This window comes from Lissotriton vulgaris, unplaced genomic scaffold (genome assembly GCF_964263255.1).
Source record: "Lissotriton vulgaris unplaced genomic scaffold, aLisVul1.2 SCAFFOLD_714, whole genome shotgun sequence".
Taxonomy (NCBI): Eukaryota; Metazoa; Chordata; class Amphibia; order Caudata; family Salamandridae; genus Lissotriton; species Lissotriton vulgaris.
Window position 1 is genome coordinate 331,330 of NW_028248223.1, and position 23,756 is coordinate 355,085.

Here is a 23,756-nt window from a genome sequence, read left to right on the forward strand (position 1 = left end):
CCATACATGAGGGCTTTTTCCATTGAGACAAAAGAGAGCGCATCAGTGCGGGGGCTTTTCTTACATTGATGAAAAGATATCTCAGTTGAATGCTCATAGTGTAAAGAGCGATAATGTGATTTGATTCTTTTCAGCTACATTCTCCATAACAGTGTTAAATGTGCAAACGTTTATCAGGACATGCAATTTACAAAATAATGATCATCTTTGACTGAAGAATATTAAAACATTCTACATTTCCAAACTACTACATCCATTTCTCTGTCTCTCACATGGGTGGCTCCAAAGAGCAATGGTTGGCACTTTGGACTTTGCATGCAAAGGTACCAGTCCAATTCTTTGAGGTACTTCTTTACTACTCTTGACCTTTTCCATTTCTGTCATCTTTGTTTATTGATAGCTCCAATCCAACACCAGCAGGTTGAAAGAGACAAATATTGACTCCTTTCAAAATGTCCAACAGCTTGAACAAGTTACAGAAATACGAACTTTATAATACTTTTACATCACATTCCTAGACAAAATAGTGTGACATTACAAAATCCTATCCTGTTTTTCTCAAATGCATTTCAGAGGGCTGATTCCCAGCATACCTTTTTGAAGATTTCCACACTATTGATAAGGCGAATATAGCACATTTTGAAAGAGATGTTTTCTTAAATGAAACCAAGAGAACCACAGTGACGGTATCATTCAGATAGTAGAAATGTTTTTTGTATATTAGTATGGAAGTTGTGAAATAAAACATTTCTCATGCTGATTTTCAACAGTCGATCTGCAATCATGAAATATAAGCTTTTGCTTGGAGGCCTCAAAGGTACTGATCTAATTTTCTTTTTTAAAATTATTCACAGATCGTATGATATGCTTTGTACAAATCAACTATGTTGTTAGATCAAAATTGATTAAAAAGTGACTATCTCAATTTCAGGACATATAGAAGAGGAAGGAGAAGGCGCTCATGTTTCAAATGCGGAGAGGCAACAACTGTTCATTATTTTCACCTCTATTAATTATATGTATTTTTATAATGTATATATTTATATTTTCCGATAAATATACATAGACATATAGCGATATATAGGGAGATACATACATATAAGTTGATACGTACAAGTTTATACGTAAATGAGATGTTTTTCCAATTAATACTTCTAAGAACTGAATGGAAACAAAATCGTAAAGTTTAGATAAGTCCCACTGAGCTTTGTACTTAGATCCCTGTTTTCAGAGTCCAGATTGACAAGCATAACACTATCAACCCACCTGTACCAGGTTGAGCTTTCCGTTTTGACAGAAGAGATTGCATTCACAGGGAAATCTTAATTTTTATTGCAAAATCTTATCTCACATAAAAAGTACTGTTCAACAGAGTCATAGCGTTACTTGAGTCCTTTGTGCAACATACTTCCCTAACATAGTTCAATGGGCAAAAGTTGAACAGAATAGAAAAGTAATACAATTCTGTTTGTCTTTGACTGTAGAACATAAAAAATGTGAAATGTCCACATTGCTGCAGCAATTTGCTCCCCTGTCACATGGGAGGTTCCATGGTGTAATGGTTAGCACTTTGGACTCTGAATCCAAGGATCCGAGTTCAAATCTCGGTGGGACCACTTTCATGACTTATGACCAAATCTTTTTCTGTCAAGTGTATTCATAAATATCATAAATCTAACACGGGTAGAGTGAAACATTAATGTATTGATTGTATTTTAAAAGTCTATTTGATGTGAGCAAATTATAGAACTTTTAGAAAACATGGAAATTAAATGGCTCAAAATAATGAGACATTTTGTGAGCTGACTCTGTTTTCTCAAACTCATCACAAGGGGCTGATGCAAGATATTACTTGTTTAAATCTTACTGTTATTGATAAGGGGAACAAGGAACTTTTTTAATTGGAAAGCCTTCATTAAAAGAAAACTTGAGGAATCAAATTGTGTATTTTGGGGGCAGAAGAGATGAACTTTCAAATAACAATCTTGAAATTCAGACACACAGATATTTACACTCTGTTTTTCTAAAGTAAATCCATAACCATGAAGTAGAATCTTTTGAAAGACATGTCAGATGTATTAATCTGAATTCCTCTTTCAAAGAAATGCACAATTAAATGCACTGTGTAAGTCAAGAATGTTGTCAGATAAGAAATCAGCAAAATTAACTATCTTATTACTGATCATACAGATGAGAAAGAAAAAGAACCTCTTGCTCAAATTGTGGATGGGAAAGAACAGTTTTTAGTTTTCAGCTTCTGTACTTATGTTTATGATTAATTCATTTCTTTATATTGTATTATCGCTATCTAGATGGATATAGCCATGTATACATAGATACATACTTATACGTTGATAAGTTTCAGTATAAAGCTTTGACGTTATGTTTTTCCAAGTCCAAATTCTAAGAAATTAGTGAAATATTAAATCTCATAATTCAAGCAGGTCCCACCGAGATTTGAACTCGGATCGCTGGATTCAGAGTCCAGAGTGCTAACCATTACACCATGGAACCCCGCCATACATGAGGGCTTTTTCCATTGAGACAAAAGAGAGCGCATCAGTGCGGGGGCTTTTCTTACATTGATGAAAAGATATCTCAGTTGAATGCTCATAGTGTAAAGAGCGATAATGTGATTTGATTCTTTTCAGCTACATTCTCCATAACAGTGTTAAATGTGCAAACGTTTATCAGGACATGCAATTTACAAAATAATGATCATCTTTGACTGAAGAATATTAAAACATTCTACATTTCCAAACTACTACATCCATTTCTCTGTCTCTCACATGGGTGGCTCCAAAGAGCAATGGTTGGCACTTTGGACTTTGCATGCAAAGGTACCAGTCCAATTCTTTGAGGTACTTCTTTACTACTCTTGACCTTTTCCATTTCTGTCATCTTTGTTTATTGATAGCTCCAATCCAACACCAGCAGGTTGAAAGAGACAAATATTGACTCCTTTCAAAATGTCCAACAGCTTGAACAAGTTACAGAAATACGAACTTTATAATACTTTTACATCACATTCCTAGACAAAATAGTGTGACATTACAAAATCCTATCCTGTTTTTCTCAAATGCATTTCAGAGGGCTGATTCCCAGCATACCTTTTTGAAGATTTCCACACTATTGATAAGGCGAATATAGCACATTTTGAAAGAGATGTTTTCTTAAATGAAACCAAGAGAACCACAGTGACGGTATCATTCAGATAGTAGAAATGTTTTTTGTATATTAGTATGGAAGTTGTGAAATAAAACATTTCTCATGCTGATTTTCAACAGTCGATCTGCAATCATGAAATATAAGCTTTTGCTTGGAGGCCTCAAAGGTACTGATCTAATTTTCTTTTTTAAAATTATTCACAGATCGTATGATATGCTTTGTACAAATCAACTATGTTGTTAGATCAAAATTGATTAAAAAGTGACTATCTCAATTTCAGGACATATAGAAGAGGAAGGAGAAGGCGCTCATGTTTCAAATGCGGAGAGGCAACAACTGTTCATTATTTTCACCTCTATTAATTATATGTATTTTTATAATGTATATATTTATATTTTCCGATAAATATACATAGACATATAGCGATATATAGGGAGATACATACATATAAGTTGATACGTACAAGTTTATAAGTAAATGAGATGTTTTTCCAATTAATACTTCTAAGAACTGAATGGAAACAAAATCGTAAAGTTTAGATAAGTCCCACTGAGCTTTGTACTTAGATCCCTGTTTTCAGAGTCCAGATTGACAAGCATAACACTATCAACCCACCTGTACCAGGTTGAGCTTTCCGTTTTGACAGAAGAGATTGCATTCACAGGGAAATCTTAATTTTTATTGCAAAATCTTATCTCACATAAAAAGTACTGTTCAACAGAGTCATAGCGTTACTTGAGTCCTTTGTGCAACATACTTCCCTAACATAGTTCAATGGGCAAAAGTTGAACAGAATAGAAAAGTAATACAATTCTGTTTGTCTTTGACTGTAGAACATAAAAAATGTGAAATGTCCACATTGCTGCAGCAATTTGCTCCCCTGTCACATGGGAGGTTCCATGGTGTAATGGTTAGCACTTTGGACTTTGAATCCAAGGATCCGAGTTCAAATCTCGGTGGGACCACTTTCATGACTTATGACCAAATCTTTTTCTGTCAAGTGTATTCATAAATATCATAAATCTAACACGGGTAGAGTGAAACATTAATGTATTGATTGTATTTTAAAAGTCTATTTGATGTGAGCAAATTATAGAACTTTTAGGAAACATGGAAATTAAATGGCTCAAAATAATGAGACATTTTGTGAGCTGACTCTGTTTTCTCAAACTCATCACAAGGGGCTGATGCAAGATATTACTTGTTTAAATCTTACTGTTATTGATAAGGGGAACAAGGAACTTTTTTAATTGGAAAGCCTTCATTAAAAGAAAACTTGAGGAATCAAATTGTGTATTTTGGGGGCAGAAGAGATGAACTTTTAAATAACAATCTTGAAATTCAGACACACAGATATTTACACTCTGTTTTTCTAAAGTAAATCCATAACCATGAAGTAGAATCTTTTGAAAGACATGTCAGATGTATTAATCTGAATTCCTCTTTCAAAGAAATGCACAATTAAATGCACTGTGTAAGTCAAGAATGTTGTCAGATAAGAAATCAGCAAAATTAACTATCTTATTACTGATCATACAGATGAGAAAGAAAAAGAACCTCTTGCTCAAATTGTGGATGGGAAAGAACAGTTTTTAGTTTTCAGCTTCTGTACTTATGTTTATGATTAATTCATTTATTTATATTGTATTATCGCTATCTAGATGGATATAGCCATGTATACATACTTATACGTTGATAAGTTTCAGTATAAAGCTTTGACGTTATGTTTTTCCAAGTCCAAATTCTAAGAAATTAGTGAAATATTAAATCTCATAATTCAAGCAGGTCCCACCGAGATTTGAACTCGGATCACTGGATTCAGAGTCCAGAGTGCTAACCATTACACCATGGAACCCCGCCATACATGAGGGCTTTTTCCATTGAGACAAAAGAGAGCGCATCAGTGCGGGGGCTTTTCTTACATTGATGAAAAGATATCTCAGTTGAATGCTCATAGTGTAAAGAGCGATAATGTGATTTGATTCTTTTCAGCTACATTCTCCATAACAGTGTTAAATGTGCAAACGTTTATCAGGACATGCAATTTACAAAATAATGATCATCTTTGACTGAAGAATATTAAAACATTCTACATTTCCAAACTACTACATCCATTTCTCTGTCTCTCACATGGGTGGCTCCAAAGAGCAATGGTTGGCACTTTGGACTTTGCATGCAAAGGTACCAGTCCAATTCTTTGAGGTACTTCTTTACTACTCTGTTCCTTTTCCATTTCTGTCATCTTTGTTTATTGATAGCTCCAATCCAACACCAGCAGGTTGAAAGAGACAAATATTTACTCCTTTCAAAATGTCCAACAGCTTGAACAAGTTACAGAAATACGAACTTTATAATACTTTTACATCACATTCCTAGACAAAATAGTGTGACATTACAAAATCCTATCCTGTTTTTCTCAAATGCATTTCAGAGGGCTGATTCCCAGCATACCTTTTTGAAGATTTCCACACTATTGATAAGGCGAATATAGCACATTTTGAAAGAGATGTTTTCTTAAATGAAACCAAGAGAACCACAGTGACGGTATCATTCAGATAGTAGAAATGTTTTTTGTATATTAGTATGGAAGTTGTGAAATAAAACATTTCTCATGCTGATTTTCAACAGTCGATCTGCAATCATGAAATATAAGCTTTTGCTTGGAGGCCTCAAAGGTACTGATCTAATTTTCTTTTTTAAAATTATTCACAGATCGTATGATATGCTTTGTACAAATCAACTATGTTGTTAGATCAAAATTGATTAAAAAGTGACTATCTCAATTTCAGGACATATAGAAGAGGAAGGAGAAGGCGCTCATGTTTCAAATGCGGAGAGGCAACAACTGTTCATTATTTTCACCTCTATTAATTATATGTATTTTTATAATGTATATATTTATATTTTCCGATAAATATACATAGACATATAGCGATATATAGGGAGATACATACATATAAGTTGATACGTACAAGTTTATACGTAAATGAGATGTTTTTCCAATTAATACTTCTAAGAACTGAATGGAAACAAAATCGTAAAGTTTAGATAAGTCCCACTGAGCTTTGTACTTAGATCCCTGTTTTCAGAGTCCAGATTGACAAGCATAACACTATCAACCCACCTGTACCAGGTTGAGCTTTCCGTTTTGACAGAAGAGATTGCATTCACAGGGAAATCTTAATTTTTATTGCAAAATCTTATCTCACATAAAAAGTACTGTTCAACAGAGTCATAGCGTTACTTGAGTCCTTTGTGCAACATACTTCCCTAACATAGTTCAATGGGCAAAAGTTGAACAGAATAGAAAAGTAATACAATTCTGTTTGTCTTTGACTGTAGAACATAAAAAATGTGAAATGTCCACATTGCTGCAGCAATTTGCTCCCCTGTCACATGGGAGGTTCCATGGTGTAATGGTTAGCACTTTGGACTCTGAATCCAAGGATCCGAGTTCAAATCTCGGTGGGACCACTTTCATGACTTATGACCAAATCTTTTTCTGTCAAGTGTATTCATAAATATCATAAATCTAACACGGGTAGAGTGAAACATTAATGTATTGATTGTATTTTAAAAGTCTATTTGATGTGAGCAAATTATAGAACTTTTAGAAAACATGGAAATTAAATGGCTCAAAATAATGAGACATTTTGTGAGCTGACTCTGTTTTCTCAAACTCATCACAAGGGGCTGATGCAAGATATTACTTGTTTAAATCTTACTGTTATTGATAAGGGGAACAAGGAACTTTTTTAATTGGAAAGCCTTCATTAAAAGAAAACTTGAGGAATCAAATTGTGTATTTTGGGGGCAGAAGAGATGAACTTTCAAATAACAATCTTGAAATTCAGACACACAGATATTTACACTCTGTTTTTCTAAAGTAAATCCATAACCATGAAGTAGAATCTTTTGAAAGACATGTCAGATGTATTAATCTGAATTCCTCTTTCAAAGAAATGCACAATTAAATGCACTGTGTAAGTCAAGAATGTTGTCAGATAAGAAATCAGCAAAATTAACTATCTTATTACTGATCATACAGATGAGAAAGAAAAAGAACCTCTTGCTCAAATTGTGGATGGGAAAGAACAGTTTTTAGTTTTCAGCTTCTGTACTTATGTTTATGATTAATTCATTTCTTTATATTGTATTATCGCTATCTAGATGGATATAGCCATGTATACATAGATACATACTTATACGTTGATAAGTTTCAGTATAAAGCTTTGACGTTATGTTTTTCCAAGTCCAAATTCTAAGAAATTAGTGAAATATTAAATCTCATAATTCAAGCAGGTCCCACCGAGATTTGAACTCGGATCGCTGGATTCAGAGTCCAGAGTGCTAACCATTACACCATGGAACCCCGCCATACATGAGGGCTTTTTCCATTGAGACAAAAGAGAGCGCATCAGTGCGGGGGCTTTTCTTACATTGATGAAAAGATATCTCAGTTGAATGCTCATAGTGTAAAGAGCGATAATGTGATTTGATTCTTTTCAGCTACATTCTCCATAACAGTGTTAAATGTGCAAACGTTTATCAGGACATGCAATTTACAAAATAATGATCATCTTTGACTGAAGAATATTAAAACATTCTACATTTCCAAACTACTACATCCATTTCTCTGTCTCTCACATGGGTGGCTCCAAAGAGCAATGGTTGGCACTTTGGACTTTGCATGCAAAGGTACCAGTCCAATTCTTTGAGGTACTTCTTTACTACTCTTGACCTTTTCCATTTCTGTCATCTTTGTTTATTGATAGCTCCAATCCAACACCAGCAGGTTGAAAGAGACAAATATTGACTCCTTTCAAAATGTCCAACAGCTTGAACAAGTTACAGAAATACGAACTTTATAATACTTTTACATCACATTCCTAGACAAAATAGTGTGACATTACAAAATCCTATCCTGTTTTTCTCAAATGCATTTCAGAGGGCTGATTCCCAGCATACCTTTTTGAAGATTTCCACACTATTGATAAGGCGAATATAGCACATTTTGAAAGAGATGTTTTCTTAAATGAAACCAAGAGAACCACAGTGACGGTATCATTCAGATAGTAGAAATGTTTTTTGTATATTAGTATGGAAGTTGTGAAATAAAACATTTCTCATGCTGATTTTCAACAGTCGATCTGCAATCATGAAATATAAGCTTTTGCTTGGAGGCCTCAAAGGTACTGATCTAATTTTCTTTTTTAAAATTATTCACAGATCGTATGATATGCTTTGTACAAATCAACTATGTTGTTAGATCAAAATTGATTAAAAAGTGACTATCTCAATTTCAGGACATATAGAAGAGGAAGGAGAAGGCGCTCATGTTTCAAATGCGGAGAGGCAACAACTGTTCATTATTTTCACCTCTATTAATTATATGTATTTTTATAATGTATATATTTATATTTTCCGATAAATATACATAGACATATAGCGATATATAGGGAGATACATACATATAAGTTGATACGTACAAGTTTATAAGTAAATGAGATGTTTTTCCAATTAATACTTCTAAGAACTGAATGGAAACAAAATCGTAAAGTTTAGATAAGTCCCACTGAGCTTTGTACTTAGATCCCTGTTTTCAGAGTCCAGATTGACAAGCATAACACTATCAACCCACCTGTACCAGGTTGAGCTTTCCGTTTTGACAGAAGAGATTGCATTCACAGGGAAATCTTAATTTTTATTGCAAAATCTTATCTCACATAAAAAGTACTGTTCAACAGAGTCATAGCGTTACTTGAGTCCTTTGTGCAACATACTTCCCTAACATAGTTCAATGGGCAAAAGTTGAACAGAATAGAAAAGTAATACAATTCTGTTTGTCTTTGACTGTAGAACATAAAAAATGTGAAATGTCCACATTGCTGCAGCAATTTGCTCCCCTGTCACATGGGAGGTTCCATGGTGTAATGGTTAGCACTTTGGACTTTGAATCCAAGGATCCGAGTTCAAATCTCGGTGGGACCACTTTCATGACTTATGACCAAATCTTTTTCTGTCAAGTGTATTCATAAATATCATAAATCTAACACGGGTAGAGTGAAACATTAATGTATTGATTGTATTTTAAAAGTCTATTTGATGTGAGCAAATTATAGAACTTTTAGGAAACATGGAAATTAAATGGCTCAAAATAATGAGACATTTTGTGAGCTGACTCTGTTTTCTCAAACTCATCACAAGGGGCTGATGCAAGATATTACTTGTTTAAATCTTACTGTTATTGATAAGGGGAACAAGGAACTTTTTTAATTGGAAAGCCTTCATTAAAAGAAAACTTGAGGAATCAAATTGTGTATTTTGGGGGCAGAAGAGATGAACTTTTAAATAACAATCTTGAAATTCAGACACACAGATATTTACACTCTGTTTTTCTAAAGTAAATCCATAACCATGAAGTAGAATCTTTTGAAAGACATGTCAGATGTATTAATCTGAATTCCTCTTTCAAAGAAATGCACAATTAAATGCACTGTGTAAGTCAAGAATGTTGTCAGATAAGAAATCAGCAAAATTAACTATCTTATTACTGATCATACAGATGAGAAAGAAAAAGAACCTCTTGCTCAAATTGTGGATGGGAAAGAACAGTTTTTAGTTTTCAGCTTCTGTACTTATGTTTATGATTAATTCATTTATTTATATTGTATTATCGCTATCTAGATGGATATAGCCATGTATACATACTTATACGTTGATAAGTTTCAGTATAAAGCTTTGACGTTATGTTTTTCCAAGTCCAAATTCTAAGAAATTAGTGAAATATTAAATCTCATAATTCAAGCAGGTCCCACCGAGATTTGAACTCGGATCACTGGATTCAGAGTCCAGAGTGCTAACCATTACACCATGGAACCCCGCCATACATGAGGGCTTTTTCCATTGAGACAAAAGAGAGCGCATCAGTGCGGGGGCTTTTCTTACATTGATGAAAAGATATCTCAGTTGAATGCTCATAGTGTAAAGAGCGATAATGTGATTTGATTCTTTTCAGCTACATTCTCCATAACAGTGTTAAATGTGCAAACGTTTATCAGGACATGCAATTTACAAAATAATGATCATCTTTGACTGAAGAATATTAAAACATTCTACATTTCCAAACTACTACATCCATTTCTCTGTCTCTCACATGGGTGGCTCCAAAGAGCAATGGTTGGCACTTTGGACTTTGCATGCAAAGGTACCAGTCCAATTCTTTGAGGTACTTCTTTACTACTCTGTTCCTTTTCCATTTCTGTCATCTTTGTTTATTGATAGCTCCAATCCAACACCAGCAGGTTGAAAGAGACAAATATTTACTCCTTTCAAAATGTCCAACAGCTTGAACAAGTTACAGAAATACGAACTTTATAATACTTTTACATCACATTCCTAGACAAAATAGTGTGACATTACAAAATCCTATCCTGTTTTTCTCAAATGCATTTCAGAGGGCTGATTCCCAGCATACCTTTTTGAAGATTTCCACACTATTGATAAGGCGAATATAGCACATTTTGAAAGAGATGTTTTCTTAAATGAAACCAAGAGAACCACAGTGACGGTATCATTCAGATAGTAGAAATGTTTTTTGTATATTAGTATGGAAGTTGTGAAATAAAACATTTCTCATGCTGATTTTCAACAGTCGATCTGCAATCATGAAATATAAGCTTTTGCTTGGAGGCCTCAAAGGTACTGATCTAATTTTCTTTTTTAAAATTATTCACAGATCGTATGATATGCTTTGTACAAATCAACTATGTTGTTAGATCAAAATTGATTAAAAAGTGACTATCTCAATTTCAGGACATATAGAAGAGGAAGGAGAGGCGCTCATGTTTCAAATGCGGAGAGGCAACAACTGTTCATTATTTTCACCTCTATTAATTATATGTATTTTTATAATGTATATATTTATATTTTCCGATAAATATACATAGAAATATAGCGATATATAGGGAGATACATACATATAAGTTGATACGTACAAGTTTATAAGTAAATGAGATGTTTTTCCAATTAATACTTCTAAGAACTGAATGGAAACAAAATCGTAAAGTTTAGATAAGTCCCAATGAGCTTTGTACTTAGATCCCTGTTTTCAGAGTGCAGATTGACAAGCATAACACCATCAACCCACCTGTACCAGGTTGAGCTTTCCGTTTTGACAGAAGAGATTGCATTCACAGGGAAATCTTAATTTTTATTGCAAAATCTTATCTCACATAAAAAGTACTGTTCAACAGAGTCATAGCGTTACTTGAGTCCTTTGTGCAACATACTTCCCTAACATAGTTCAATGGGCAAAAGTTGAACAGAATAGAAAAGTAATACAATTCTGTTTGTCTTTGACTGTAGAACATAAAAAATGTGAAATGTCCACATTGCTGCAGCAATTTGCTCCCCTGTCACATGGGAGGTTCCATGGTGTAATGGTTAGCACTTTGGACTTTGAATCCAAGGATCCGAGTTCAAATCTCGGTGGGACCACTTTCATGACTTATGACCAAATCTTTTTCTGTCAAGTGTATTCATAAATATCATAAATCTAACACGGGTAGAGTGAAACATTAATGTATTGATTGTATTTTAAAAGTCTATTTGATGTGAGCAAATTATAGAACTTTTAGAAAACATGGAAATTAAATGGCTCAAAATAATGAGACATTTTGTGAGCTGACTCTGTTTTCTCAAACTCATCACAAGGGGCTGATGCAAGATATTACTTGTTTAAATCTTACTGTTATTGATAAGGGGAACAAGGAACTTTTTTAATTGGAAAGCTTCAATTAAAAGAAAACTTGAGGAATCAAATTGTGTATTTTGGGGGCAGAAGAGATGAACTTTTAAATAACAATCTTGAAATTCAGACACACAGATATTTACACTCTGTTTTTCTAAAGTAAATCCATAACCATGAAGTAGAATCTTTTGAAAGACATGTCAGATGTATAAATCTGAATTCCTCTTTCAAAGAAATGCACAATTAAATGCACTGTGTAAGTCAAGAATGTTGTCAGATAAGAAATCAGCAAAATTAACTATCTTATTACTGATCATACAGATGAGAAAGAAAAAGAACCTCTTGCTCAAATTGTGGATGGGAAAGAACAGTTTTTAGTTTTCAGCTTCTGTACTTATGTTTATGATTAATTCATTTCTTTATATTGTATTATCGCTATCTAGATGGATATAGCCATGTATACATACTTATACGTTGATAAGTTTCAGTATAAAGCTTTGACGTTATGTTTTTCCAAGTCCAAATTCTAAGAAATTAGTGAAATATTAAATCTCATAATTCAAGCAGGTCCCACCGAGATTTGAACTCGGATCGCTGGATTCAGAGTCCAGAGTGCTAACCATTACACCATGGAACCCCACCATACATGAGGGCTTTTTCCATTGAGACAAAAGAGAGCGCATCAGTGCGGGGGCTTTTCTTACATTGATGAAAAGATATCTCAGTTGAATGCTCATAGTGTAAAGAGCGATAATGTGATTTGATTCTTTTCAGCTACATTCTCCATAACAGTGTTAAATGTGCAAACGTTTATCAGGACATGCAATTTACAAAATAATGATCATCTTTGACTGAAGAATATTAAAACATTCTACATTTCCAAACTACTACATCCATTTCTCTGTCTCTCACATGGGTGGCTCCAAAGAGCAATGGTTGGCACTTTGGACTTTGCATGCAAAGGTACCAGTCCAATTCTTTGAGGTACTTCTTTACTACTCTGTTCCTTTTCCATTTCTGTCATCTTTGTTTATTGATAGCTCCAATCCAACACCAGCAGGTTGAAAGAGACAAATATTTACTCCTTTCAAAATGTCCAACAGCTTGAACAAGTTACAGAAATAAGAACTTTATAATACTTTTACATCACATTCCTAGACAAAATAGTGTGACATTACAAAATCCTATCCTGTTTTTCTCAAATGCATTTTAGAGGGCTGATTCCCAGCATACCTTTTTGAAGATTTCCACACTATTGATAAGGCGAATATAGCACATTTTGAAAGAGATGTTTTCTTAAATGAAACCAAGAGAACCACAGTGACGGTATCATTCAGATAGTAGAAATGTTTTTTGTATATTAGTATGGAAGTTGTGAAATAAAACATTTCTCATGCTGATTTTCAACAGTCGATCTGCAATCATGAAATATAAGCTTTTGCTTGGAGGCCTCAAAGGTACTGATCTAATTTTCTTTTTTAAAATTATTCACAGATCGTATGATATGCTTTGTACAAATCAACTATGTTGTTAGATCAAAATTGATTAAAAAGTGACTATCTCAATTTCAGGACATATAGAAGAGGAAGGAGAAGGCGCTCATGTTTCAAATGCGGAGAGGCAACAACTGTTCATTATTTTCACCTCTATTAATTATATGTATTTTTATAATGTATATATTTATATTTTCCGATAAATATACATAGACATATAGCGATATATAGGGAGATACATACATATAAGTTGATACGTACAAGTTTATAAGTAAATGAGATGTTTTTCCAATTAATACTTCTAAGAACTGAATGGAAACAAAATCGTAAAGTTTAGATAAGTCCCACTGAGCTTTGTACTTAGATCCCAGTTTTCAGAGTCCAGATTGACAAGCATAACACCATCAACCCACCTGTACCAGGTTGAGCTTTCCGTTTTGACAGAAGAGATTGCATTCACAGGGAAATCTTAATTTTTATTGCAAAATCTTATCTCACATAAAAAGTACTGTTCAACAGAGTCATAGCGTTACTTGAGTCCTTTGTGCAACATACTTCCCTAACATAGTTCAATGGGCAAAAGTTGAACAGAATAGAAAAGTAATACAATTCTGTTTGTCTTTGACTGTAGAACATAAAAAATGTGAAATGTCCACATTGCTGCAGCAATTTGCTCCCCTGTCACATGGGAGGTTCCATGGTGTAATGGTTAGCACTTTGGACTTTGAATCCAAGGATCCGAGTTCAAATCTCGGTGGGACCACTTTCATGACTTATGACCAAATCTTTTTCTGTCAAGTGTATTCATAAATATCATAAATCTAACACGGGTAGAGTGAAACATTAATGTATTGATTGTATTTTAAAAGTCTATTTGATGTGAGCAAATTATAGAACTTTTAGAAAACATGGAAATTAAATGGCTCAAAATAATGAGACATTTTGTGAGCTGACTCTGTTTTCTCAAACTCATCACAAGGGGCTGATGCAAGATATTACTTGTTTAAATCTTACTGTTATTGATAAGGGGAACAAGGAACTTTTTTAATTGGAAAGCCTTCATTAAAAGAAAACTTGAGGAATCAAATTGTGTATTTTGGGGGCAGAAGAGATGAACTTTTAAATAACAATCTTGAAATTCAGACACACAGATATTTACACTCTGTTTTTCTAAAGTAAATCCATAACCATGAAGTAGAATCTTTTGAAAGACATGTCAGATGTATAAATCTGAATTCCTCTTTCAAAGAAATGCACAATTAAATGCACTGTGTAAGTCAAGAATGTTGTCAGATAAGAAATCAGCAAAATTAACTATCTTATTACTGATCATACAGATGAGAAAGAAAAAGAACCTCTTGCTCAAATTGTGGATGGGAAAGAACAGTTTTTAGTTTTCAGCTTCTGTACTTATGTTTATGATTAATTCATTTCTTTATATTGTATTATCGCTATCTAGATGGATATAGCCATGTATACATACTTATACGTTGATAAGTTTCAGTATAAAGCTTTGACGTTATGTTTTTCCAAGTCCAAATTCTAAGAAATTAGTGAAATATTAAATCTCATAATTCAAGCAGGTCCCACCGAGATTTGAACTCGGATCGCTGGATTCAGAGTCCAGAGTGCTAACCATTACACCATGGAACCCCACCATACATGAGGGCTTTTTCCATTGAGACAAAAGAGAGCGCATCAGTGCGGGGGCTTTTCTTACATTGATGAAAAGATATCTCAGTTGAATGCTCATAGTGTAAAGAGCGATAATGTGATTTGATTCTTTTCAGCTACATTCTCCATAACAGTGTTAAATGTGCAAACGTTTATCAGGACATGCAATTTACAAAATAATGATCATCTTTGACTGAAGAATATTAAAACATTCTACATTTCCAAACTACTACATCCATTTCTCTGTCTCTCACATGGGTGGCTCCAAAGAGCAATGGTTGGCACTTTGGACTTTGCATGCAAAGGTACCAGTCCAATTCTTTGAGGTACTTCTTTACTACTCTGTTCCTTTTCCATTTCTGTCATCTTTGTTTATTGATAGCTCCAATCCAACACCAGCAGGTTGAAAGAGACAAATATTTACTCCTTTCAAAATGTCCAACAGCTTGAACAAGTTACAGAAATAAGAACTTTATAATACTTTTACATCACATTCCTAGACAAAATAGTGTGACATTACAAAATCCTATCCTGTTTTTCTCAAATGCATTTTAGAGGGCTGATTCCCAGCATACCTTTTTGAAGATTTCCACACTATTGATAAGGCGAATATAGCACATTTTGAAAGAGATGTTTTCTTAAATGAAACCAAGAGAACCACAGTGACGGTATCATTCAGATAGTAGAAATGTTTTTTGTATATTAGTATGGAAGTTGTGAAATAAAACATTTCTCATGCTGATTTTCAACAGTCGATCTGCAATCATGAAATATAAGCTTTTGCTTGGAGGCCTCAAAGGTACTGATCTAATTTTCTTTTTTAAAATTATTCACAGATCGTATGATATGCTTTGTACAAATCAACTATGTTGTTAGATCAAAATTGATTAAAAAGTGACTATCTCAATTTCAGGACATATAGAAGAGGAAGGAGAAGGCGCTCATGTTTCAAATGCGGAGAGGCAACAACTGTTCATTATTTTCACCTCTATTAATTATATGTATTTTTATAATGTATATATTTATATTTTCCGATAAATATACATAGACATATAGCGATATATAGGGAGATACATACATATAAGTTGATACGTACAAGTTTATAAGTAAATGAGATGTTTTTCCAATTAATACTTCTAAGAACTGAATGGAAACAAAATCGTAAAGTTTAGATAAGTCCCACTGAGCTTTGTACTTAGATCCCTGTTTTCAGAGTCCAGATTGACAAGCATAACACTATCAACCCACCTGTACCAGGTTGAGCTTTCCGTTTTGACAGAAGAGATTGCATTCACAGGGAAATCTTAATTTTTATTGCAAAATCTTATCTCACATAAAAAGTACTGTTCAACAGAGTCATAGCGTTACTTGAGTCCTTTGTGCAACATACTTCCCTAACATAGTTCAATGGGCAAAAGTTGAACAGAATAGAAAAGTAATACAATTCTGTTTGTCTTTGACTGTAGAACATAAAAAATGTGAAATGTCCACATTGCTGCAGCAATTTGCTCCCCTGTCACATGGGAGGTTCCATGGTGTAATGGTTAGCACTTTGGACTTTGAATCCAAGGATCCGAGTTCAAATCTCGGTGGGACCACTTTCATGACTTATGACCAAATCTTTTTCTGTCAAGTGTATTCATAAATATCATAAATCTAACACGGGTAGAGTGAAACATTAATGTATTGATTGTATTTTAAAAGTCTATTTGATGTGAGCAAATTATAGAACTTTTAGAAAACATGGAAATTAAATGGCTCAAAATAATGAGACATTTTGTGAGCTGACTCTGTTTTCTCAAACTCATCACAAGGGGCTGATGCAAGATATTACTTGTTTAAATCTTACTGTTATTGATAAGGGGAACAAGGAACTTTTTTAATTGGAAAGCCTTCATTAAAAGAAAACTTGAGGAATCAAATTGTGTATTTTGGGGGCAGAAGAGATGAACTTTTAAATAACAATCTTGAAATTCAGACACACAGATATTTACACTCTGTTTTTCTAAAGTAAATCCATAACCATGAAGTAGAATCTTTTGAAAGACATGTCAGATGTATTAATCTGAATTCCTCTTTCAAAGAAATGCACAATTAAATGCACTGTGTAAGTCAAGAATGTTGTCAGATAAGAAATCAGCAAAATTAACTATCTTATTACTGATCATACAGATGAGAAAGAAAAAGAACCTCTTGCTCAAATTGTGGATGGGAAAGAACAGTTTTTAGTTTTCAGCTTCTGTACTTATGTTTATGATTAATTCATTTATTTATATTGTATTATCGCTATCTAGATGGATATAGCCATGTATACATACTTATACGTTGATAAGTTTCAGTATAAAGCTTTGACGTTATGTTTTTCCAAGTCCAAATTCTAAGAAATTAGTGAAATATTAAATCTCATAATTCAAGCAGGTCCCACCGAGATTTGAACTCGGATCGCTGGATTCAGAGTCCAGAGTGCTAACCATTACACCATGGAACCCCGCCATACATGAGGGCTTTTTCCATTGAGACAAAAGAGAGCGCATCAGTGCGGGGGCTTTTCTTACATTGATGAAAAGATATCTCAGTTGAATGCTCATAGTGTAAAGAGCGATAATGTGATTTGATTCTTTTCAGCTACATTCTCCATAACAGTGTTAAATGTGCAAACGTTTATCAGGACATGCAATTTACAAAATAATGATCATCTTTGACTGAAGAATATTAAAACATTCTACATTTCCAAACTACTACATCCATTTCTCTGTCTCTCACATGGGTGGCTCCAAAGAGCAATGGTTGGCACTTTGGACTTTGCATGCAAAGGTACCAGTCCAATTCTTTGAGGTACTTCTTTACTACTCTGTTCCTTTTCCATTTCTGTCATCTTTGTTTATTGATAGCTCCAATCCAACACCAGCAGGTTGAAAGAGACAAATATTTACTCCTTTCAAAATGTCCAACAGCTTGAACAAGTTACAGAAATACGAACTTTATAATACTTTTACATCACATTCCTAGACAAAATAGTGTGACATTACAAAATCCTATCCTGTTTTTCTCAAATGCATTTCAGAGGGCTGATTCCCAGCATACCTTTTTGAAGATTTCCACACTATTGATAAGGCGAATATAGCACATTTTGAAAGAGATGTTTTCTTAAATGAAACCAAGAGAACCACAGTGACGGTATCATTCAGATAGTAGAAATGTTTTTTGTATATTAGTATGGAAGTTGTGAAATAAAACATTTCTCATGCTGATTTTCAACAGTCGATCTGCAATCATGAAATATAAGCTTTTGCTTGGAGGCCTCAAAGGTACTGATCTAATTTTCTTTTTTAAAATTATTCACAGATCGTATGATATGCTTTGTACAAATCAACTATGTTGTTAGATCAAAATTGATTAAAAAGTGACTATCTCAATTTCAGGACATATAGAAGAGGAAGGAGAGGCGCTCATGTTTCAAATGCGGAGAGGCAACAACTGTTCATTATTTTCACCTCTATTAATTATATGTATTTTTATAATGTATATATTTATATTTTCCGATAAATATACATAGACATATAGCGATATATAGGGAGATACATACATATAAGTTGATACGTACAAGTTTATAAGTAAATGAGATGTTTTTCCAATTAATACTTCTAAGAACTGAATGGAAACAAAATCGTAAAGTTTAGATAAGTCCCACTGAGCTTTGTACTTAGATCCCTGTTTTCAGAGTCCAGATTGACAAGCATAACACTATCAACCCACCTGTACCAGGTTGAGCTTTCCGTTTTGACAGAAGAGATTGCATTCACAGGGAAATCTTAATTTTTATTGCAAAATCTTATCTCACATAAAAAGTACTGTTCAACAGAGTCATAGCGTTACTTGAGTCCTTTGTGCAACATACTTCCCTAACATAGTTCAATGGGCAAAAGTTGAACAGAATAGAAAAGTAATACAATTCTGTTTGTCTTTGACTGTAGAACATAAAAAATGTGAAATGTCCACATTGCTGCAGCAATTTGCTCCCCTGTCACATGGGAGGTTCCATGGTGTAATGGTTAGCACTTTGGACTTTGAATCCAAGGATCCGAGTTCAAATCTCGGTGGGACCACTTTCATGACTTATGACCAAATCTTTTTCTGTCAAGTGTATTCATAAATATCATAAATCTAACACGGGTAGAGTGAAACATTAATGTATTGATTGTATTTTAAAAGTCTATTTGATGTGAGCAAATTATAGAACTTTTAGGAAACATGGAAATTAAATGGCTCAAAATAATGAGACATTTTGTGAGCTGACTCTGTTTTCTCAAACTCATCACAAGGGGCTGATGCAAGATATTACTTGTTTAAATCTTACTGTTATTGATAAGGGGAACAAGGAACTTTTTTAATTGGAAAGCCTTCATTAAAAGAAAACTTGAGGAATCAAATTGTGTATTTTGGGGGCAGAAGAGATGAACTTTTAAATAACAATCTTGAAATTCAGACACACAGATATTTACACTCTGTTTTTCTAAAGTAAATCCATAACCATGAAGTAGAATCTTTTGAAAGACATGTCAGATGTATTAATCTGAATTCCTCTTTCAAAGAAATGCACAATTAAATGCACTGTGTAAGTCAAGAATGTTGTCAGATAAGAAATCAGCAAAATTAACTATCTTATTACTGATCATACAGATGAGAAAGAAAAAGAACCTCTTGCTCAAATTGTGGATGGGAAAGAACAGTTTTTAGTTTTCAGCTTCTGTACTTATGTTTATGATTAATTCATTTATTTATATTGTATTATCGCTATCTAGATGGATATAGCCATGTATACATACTTATACGTTGATAAGTTTCAGTATAAAGCTTTGACGTTATGTTTTTCCAAGTCCAAATTCTAAGAAATTAGTGAAATATTAAATCTCATAATTCAAGCAGGTCCCACCGAGATTTGAACTCGGATCACTGGATTCAGAGTCCAGAGTGCTAACCATTACACCATGGAACCCCGCCATACATGAGGGCTTTTTCCATTGAGACAAAAGAGAGCGCATCAGTGCGGGGGCTTTTCTTACATTGATGAAAAGATATCTCAGTTGAATGCTCATAGTGTAAAGAGCGATAATGTGATTTGATTCTTTTCAGCTACATTCTCCATAACAGTGTTAAATGTGCAAACGTTTATCAGGACATGCAATTTACAAAATAATGATCATCTTTGACTGAAGAATATTAAAACATTCTACATTTCCAAACTACTACATCCATTTCTCTGTCTCTCACATGGGTGGCTCCAAAGAGCAATGGTTGGCACTTTGGACTTTGCATGCAAAGGTACCAGTCCAATTCTTTGAGGTACTTCTTTACTACTCTGTTCCTTTTCCATTTCTGTCATCTTTGTTTATTGATAGCTCCAATCCAACACCAGCAGGTTGAAAGAGACAAATATTTACTCCTTTCAAAATGTCCAACAGCTTGAACAAGTTACAGAAATACGAACTTTATAATACTTTTACATCACATTCCTAGACAAAATAGTGTGACATTACAAAATCCTATCCTGTTTTTCTCAAATGCATTTCAGAGGGCTGATTCCCAGCATACCTTTTTGAAGATTTCCACACTATTGATAAGGCGAATATAGCACATTTTGAAAGAGATGTTTTCTTAAATGAAACCAAGAGAACCACAGTGACGGTATCATTCAGATAGTAGAAATGTTTTTTGTATATTAGTATGGAAGTTGTGAAATAAAACATTTCTCATGCTGATTTTCAACAGTCGATCTGCAATCATGAAATATAAGCTTTTGCTTGGAGGCCTCAAAGGTACTGATCTAATTTTCTTTTTTAAAATTATTCACAGATCGTATGATATGCTTTGTACAAATCAACTATGTTGTTAGATCAAAATTGATTAAAAAGTGACTATCTCAATTTCAGGACATATAGAAGAGGAAGGAGAGGCGCTCATGTTTCAAATGCGGAGAGGCAACAACTGTTCATTATTTTCACCTCTATTAATTATATGTATTTTTATAATGTATATATTTATATTTTCCGATAAATATACATAGAAATATAGCGATATATAGGGAGATACATACATATAAGTTGATACGTACAAGTTTATAAGTAAATGAGATGTTTTTCCAATTAATACTTCTAAGAACTGAATGGAAACAAAATCGTAAAGTTTAGATAAGTCCCAATGAGCTTTGTACTTAGATCCCTGTTTTCAGAGTGCAGATTGACAAGCATAACACCATCAACCCACCTGTACCAGGTTGAGCTTTCCGTTTTGACAGAAGAGATTGCATTCACAGGGAAATCTTAATTTTTATTGCAAAATCTTATCTCACATAAAAAGTACTGTTCAACAGAGTCATAGCGTTACTTGAGTCCTTTGTGCAACATACTTCCCTAACATAGTTCAATGGGCAAAAGTTGAACAGAATAGAAAAGTAATACAATTCTGTTTGTCTTTGACTGTAGAACATAAAAAATGTGAAATGTCCACATTGCTGCAGCAATTTGCTCCCCTGTCACATGGGAGGTTCCATGGTGTAATGGTTAGCACTTTGGACTTTGAATCCAAGGATCCGAGTTCAAATCTCGGTGGGACCACTTTCATGACTTATGACCAAATCTTTTTCTGTCAAGTGTATTCATAAATATCATAAATCTAACACGGGTAGAGTGAAACATTAATGTATTGATTGTATTTTAAAAGTCTATTTGATGTGAGCAAATTATAGAACTTTTAGAAAACATGGAAATTAAATGGCTCAAAATAATGAGACATTTTGTGAGCTGACTCTGTTTTCTCAAACTCATCACAAGGGGCTGATGCAAGATATTACTTGTTTAAATCTTACTGTTATTGATAAGGGGAACAAGGAACTTTTTTAATTGGAAAGCCTTCATTAAAAGAAAACTTGAGGAATCAAATTGTGTATTTTGGGGGCAGAAGAGATGAACTTTTAAATAACAATCTTGAAATTCAGACACACAGATATTTACACTCTGTTTTTCTAAAGTAAATCCATAACCATGAAGTAGAATCTTTTGAAAGACATGTCAGATGTATAAATCTGAATTCCTCTTTCAAAGAAATGCACAATTAAATGCACTGTGTAAGTCAAGAATGTTGTCAGATAAGAAATCAGCAAAATTAACTATCTTATTACTGATCATACAGATGAGAAAGAAAAAGAACCTCTTGCTCAAATTGTGGATGGGAAAGAACAGTTTTTAGTTTTCAGCTTCTGTACTTATGTTTATGATTAATTCATTTCTTTATATTGTATTATCGCTATCTAGATGGATATAGCCATGTATACATACTTATACGTTGATAAGTTTCAGTATAAAGCTTTGACGTTATGTTTTTCCAAGTCCAAATTCTAAGAAATTAGTGAAATATTAAATCTCATAATTCAAGCAGGTCCCACCGAGATTTGAACTCGGATCGCTGGATTCAGAGTCCAGAGTGCTAACCATTACACCATGGAACCCCACCATACATGAGGGCTTTTTCCATTGAGACAAAAGAGAGCGCATCAGTGCGGGGGCTTTTCTTACATTGATGAAAAGATATCTCAGTTGAATGCTCATAGTGTAAAGAGCGATAATGTGATTTGATTCTTTTCAGCTACATTCTCCATAACAGTGTTAAATGTGCAAACGTTTATCAGGACATGCAATTTACAAAATAATGATCATCTTTGACTGAAGAATATTAAAACATTCTACATTTCCAAACTACTACATCCATTTCTCTGTCTCTCACATGGGTGGCTCCAAAGAGCAATGGTTGGCACTTTGGACTTTGCATGCAAAGGTACCAGTCCAATTCTTTGAGGTACTTCTTTACTACTCTGTTCCTTTTCCATTTCTGTCATCTTTGTTTATTGATAGCTCCAATCCAACACCAGCAGGTTGAAAGAGACAAATATTTACTCCTTTCAAAATGTCCAACAGCTTGAACAAGTTACAGAAATAAGAACTTTATAATACTTTTACATCACATTCCTAGACAAAATAGTGTGACATTACAAAATCCTATCCTGTTTTTCTCAAATGCATTTTAGAGGGCTGATTCCCAGCATACCTTTTTGAAGATTTCCACACTATTGATAAGGCGAATATAGCACATTTTGAAAGAGATGTTTTCTTAAATGAAACCAAGAGAACCACAGTGACGGTATCATTCAGATAGTAGAAATGTTTTTTGTATATTAGTATGGAAGTTGTGAAATAAAACATTTCTCATGCTGATTTTCAACAGTCGATCTGCAATCATGAAATATAAGCTTTTGCTTGGAGGCCTCAAAGGTACTGATCTAATTTTCTTTTTTAAAATTATTCACAGATCGTATGATATGCTTTGTACAAATCAACTATGTTGTTAGATCAAAATTGATTAAAAAGTGACTATCTCAATTTCAGGACATATAGAAGAGGAAGGAGAAGGCGCTCATGTTTCAAATGCGGAGAGGCAACAACTGTTCATTATTTTCACCTCTATTAATTATATGTATTTTTATAATGTATATATTTATATTTTCCGATAAATATACATAGACATATAGCGATATATAGGGAGATACATACATATAAGTTGATACGTACAAGTTTATAAGTAAATGAGATGTTTTTCCAATTAATACTTCTAAGAAC

The 23,756-nt window shown here is 33.7% G+C and overlaps 18 non-coding genes across 18 annotated transcripts; 9 read left to right on the forward strand and 9 right to left on the reverse strand.

Moving 5' to 3' along the window:
* Positions 1-1,544: 1,544 nt before the first annotated feature.
* TRNAQ-CUG (transfer RNA glutamine (anticodon CUG)) lies at positions 1,545-1,616 on the forward strand. The gene has a single exon. It is a non-coding gene; the product is annotated as a tRNA-Gln (tRNA).
* An 826-nt stretch (positions 1,617-2,442) lies between these two features.
* Positions 2,443-2,514, reverse strand: TRNAQ-CUG (transfer RNA glutamine (anticodon CUG)). Its single transcript has one exon. It is a non-coding gene; the product is annotated as a tRNA-Gln (tRNA).
* A 1,547-nt stretch (positions 2,515-4,061) lies between these two features.
* On the forward strand, positions 4,062-4,133 carry TRNAQ-UUG (transfer RNA glutamine (anticodon UUG)). The gene has a single exon. It is a non-coding gene; the product is annotated as a tRNA-Gln (tRNA).
* An 818-nt stretch (positions 4,134-4,951) lies between these two features.
* Positions 4,952-5,023, reverse strand: TRNAQ-CUG (transfer RNA glutamine (anticodon CUG)). The gene has a single exon. It is a non-coding gene; the product is annotated as a tRNA-Gln (tRNA).
* Positions 5,024-6,570: 1,547 nt separating this feature from the next.
* On the forward strand, positions 6,571-6,642 carry TRNAQ-CUG (transfer RNA glutamine (anticodon CUG)). Its single transcript has one exon. It is a non-coding gene; the product is annotated as a tRNA-Gln (tRNA).
* An 826-nt stretch (positions 6,643-7,468) lies between these two features.
* Positions 7,469-7,540, reverse strand: TRNAQ-CUG (transfer RNA glutamine (anticodon CUG)). The gene has a single exon. It is a non-coding gene; the product is annotated as a tRNA-Gln (tRNA).
* A 1,547-nt stretch (positions 7,541-9,087) lies between these two features.
* On the forward strand, positions 9,088-9,159 carry TRNAQ-UUG (transfer RNA glutamine (anticodon UUG)). The gene has a single exon. It is a non-coding gene; the product is annotated as a tRNA-Gln (tRNA).
* An 818-nt stretch (positions 9,160-9,977) lies between these two features.
* Positions 9,978-10,049, reverse strand: TRNAQ-CUG (transfer RNA glutamine (anticodon CUG)). Its single transcript has one exon. It is a non-coding gene; the product is annotated as a tRNA-Gln (tRNA).
* Positions 10,050-11,595: 1,546 nt separating this feature from the next.
* TRNAQ-UUG (transfer RNA glutamine (anticodon UUG)) lies at positions 11,596-11,667 on the forward strand. Its single transcript has one exon. It is a non-coding gene; the product is annotated as a tRNA-Gln (tRNA).
* Positions 11,668-12,485: 818 nt separating this feature from the next.
* Positions 12,486-12,557, reverse strand: TRNAQ-CUG (transfer RNA glutamine (anticodon CUG)). Its single transcript has one exon. It is a non-coding gene; the product is annotated as a tRNA-Gln (tRNA).
* A 1,547-nt stretch (positions 12,558-14,104) lies between these two features.
* TRNAQ-UUG (transfer RNA glutamine (anticodon UUG)) lies at positions 14,105-14,176 on the forward strand. Its single transcript has one exon. It is a non-coding gene; the product is annotated as a tRNA-Gln (tRNA).
* An 818-nt stretch (positions 14,177-14,994) lies between these two features.
* On the reverse strand, positions 14,995-15,066 carry TRNAQ-CUG (transfer RNA glutamine (anticodon CUG)). Its single transcript has one exon. It is a non-coding gene; the product is annotated as a tRNA-Gln (tRNA).
* Positions 15,067-16,613: 1,547 nt separating this feature from the next.
* TRNAQ-UUG (transfer RNA glutamine (anticodon UUG)) lies at positions 16,614-16,685 on the forward strand. Its single transcript has one exon. It is a non-coding gene; the product is annotated as a tRNA-Gln (tRNA).
* An 818-nt stretch (positions 16,686-17,503) lies between these two features.
* On the reverse strand, positions 17,504-17,575 carry TRNAQ-CUG (transfer RNA glutamine (anticodon CUG)). The gene has a single exon. It is a non-coding gene; the product is annotated as a tRNA-Gln (tRNA).
* A 1,546-nt stretch (positions 17,576-19,121) lies between these two features.
* On the forward strand, positions 19,122-19,193 carry TRNAQ-UUG (transfer RNA glutamine (anticodon UUG)). Its single transcript has one exon. It is a non-coding gene; the product is annotated as a tRNA-Gln (tRNA).
* Positions 19,194-20,011: 818 nt separating this feature from the next.
* Positions 20,012-20,083, reverse strand: TRNAQ-CUG (transfer RNA glutamine (anticodon CUG)). The gene has a single exon. It is a non-coding gene; the product is annotated as a tRNA-Gln (tRNA).
* A 1,546-nt stretch (positions 20,084-21,629) lies between these two features.
* Positions 21,630-21,701, forward strand: TRNAQ-UUG (transfer RNA glutamine (anticodon UUG)). The gene has a single exon. It is a non-coding gene; the product is annotated as a tRNA-Gln (tRNA).
* An 818-nt stretch (positions 21,702-22,519) lies between these two features.
* On the reverse strand, positions 22,520-22,591 carry TRNAQ-CUG (transfer RNA glutamine (anticodon CUG)). The gene has a single exon. It is a non-coding gene; the product is annotated as a tRNA-Gln (tRNA).
* Positions 22,592-23,756: the final 1,165 nt, after the last annotated feature.